This window comes from Copadichromis virginalis, linkage group LG12 (genome assembly GCF_057382275.1).
Source record: "Copadichromis virginalis isolate Kocher_CV1m ecotype Utaka linkage group LG12, C_Virginalis_male_GT1.1, whole genome shotgun sequence".
Lineage (NCBI taxonomy): Eukaryota > Metazoa > Chordata > Actinopteri > Cichliformes > Cichlidae > Copadichromis > Copadichromis virginalis.
Window position 1 is genome coordinate 2,243,744 of NC_140629.1, and position 2,120 is coordinate 2,245,863.

Here is a 2,120-nt window from a genome sequence, read left to right on the forward strand (position 1 = left end):
TGGATTGTATCTACAGAGAAGAAATAAGTGTGTCTTCAGGCCTCGATGTGCTCGTTCTCCTCTTTAATCTCGCTTCTTCCAAAGAGTAGAGTCAAATCAGCATTAGCTCAGAGTTTCATTAGATAAATATAATTCAAGTGATTTGATTATTTCACTTTGTGAAACAGTAAAGACAAAAACCTGAGTGTTATTATTCATTAGGATGAACAAGTCCTACAGGTCACTCCAGGCTTTAAAGGAAACAGACACTTTTCCTGTTAGTTACAACAGTGACTCAGTTATACAAACGCCGACAAGCTCAACACCTGTCGGCATTCTTAACGGGGAGACAGAACACCTGTCACTTGTTGAAGAGTTATTCGTCTGCTTTGCTGTGCTTGAAAGAGCAAGAGCAGAATATTAAATGCGAGTTATCTCCCCAGACTTGAGCTGTCACAGAATCAGTGTTTGTTCTGCACAAGCTAGAAGCTGCCGTGACATTTACAAATAAACAAGATTAAATGTGTTTCCACCTAAAAGACTTTCATTAGATTATCTCACTAACTGTGACTAACTGCAACATTTCACCCTTTCACACTTAGATCTGAAATAGTCGAGGTTCAGACGTTCAGTGGACCATGAAGCTTGTTTGTAACGTACGCTGCTGGGATCTTGTGATGTGAGCTGTTTGACTCTCAGGTTTTGTTTCCACTGAGCCTGCACGCCTATGTTTATGAGATATTTCCACCAGACATGGAAATGGGGAAATAAATCTCATTTGTCTCAGTAATTGCTAATACATTAGTGGATGTGATCTCTCATGAACTTCACACTGTTCTGCTGATGTGCTAAAAAGTGATTCGCAGTTTTTCTGTGTACCTTTGCTCACAGAGGGAATTTGAAGGGTTTATATATATATATAAAAAAAGAAATGACTTATTACTAATTATCTTTGTGACTTCATGACTTTATTCCTGTGCTGTTAAGCAGCTGTAAATCTCTTGATAGTACTGTGATGTTTCCTCCGCCCCTTTAGTGAAATCTTTTTTGAAAAATACATTTTTAATGTCAATTACATTTTTTTTAATGAAAGTGAAACAGTGGTAGCAGCTTCGACCTTTGACCTTGCCTGTTCTTTCTGACTCATCTTCAAGTTTTCATTAGAGACACGTCTGGAAATGATTTTACATTAAGTGATTCACAATAGTTCAAATATGGAAAATCTATGTTGCCGAGCAGAAATGCCTCTTTGGTTAGACTGAGGATGAATTCACCTGATGCCTGAATAGACTTTCTGTTAAATGTAGAGAAAAAGAATAGACTTGAGTTACAGCTGAATTACTTCCTGTTTTTCTCTTTGGAAGCACAGCTGGTTTCTGTGGAGGTGCTTTAATGAATTTGCAGTGCAGTGTGCTGCTCGCTCTGTTGGTCGAAGTTAGTGGCGCTCACCCAGCATCCTTTTCCCAATCGTGTTTAAATCCGACGTGTTGGCTGATACTGTCGTCCAGCCGTATTCACACTTTGGATTCTGGTATTTCGGTGGATGGATATCCTGCACGAGTCGTCACAGTCCACAGCAAAAATCATGATTTTCTTTTATACGTGTGTGTACTCGTAATAAACAGACATACGACTCACATATTCAAAGCTCAGGCCAAATGACTTTGATTTGTAAAGATGAGAATCTTGGCACCTCAAAGCAACAGAGGCGTGAAGACACGAGCATCCAATCACAAATCAGCCTGGACCAGTATCCAGCAATAACAGCTTCACTGCTCCTGTAAAGATGTTGCTCTTTAATTACAAAACTGCTGCACTGTGTGACGCAGGCAGACAGAGCGCTCAAAAGGCTCCGTCTCCTTCAGATGGTCTTAATAATGTTTAGGTTTGATATAGTGGATTGTTTCTACGCGAGCCCATGAACCCGCCCAGCACCAGGTCAGTGATCTTGCTCTGCAGCTCACAGAAGGGAACAAGTAACGTCTGACTACAAAGGTCAAGGAGCAACTCTGGATTTACAGCAGTGTCAGAGGAACTGTTCAGATTCTTCTGCAAATATGCTAATACTAGATTAAAACATTTTTATAAATACTCATGCAACTTCACTGCAACTAAGTATAAGAATGGCACATAAGGAAAAA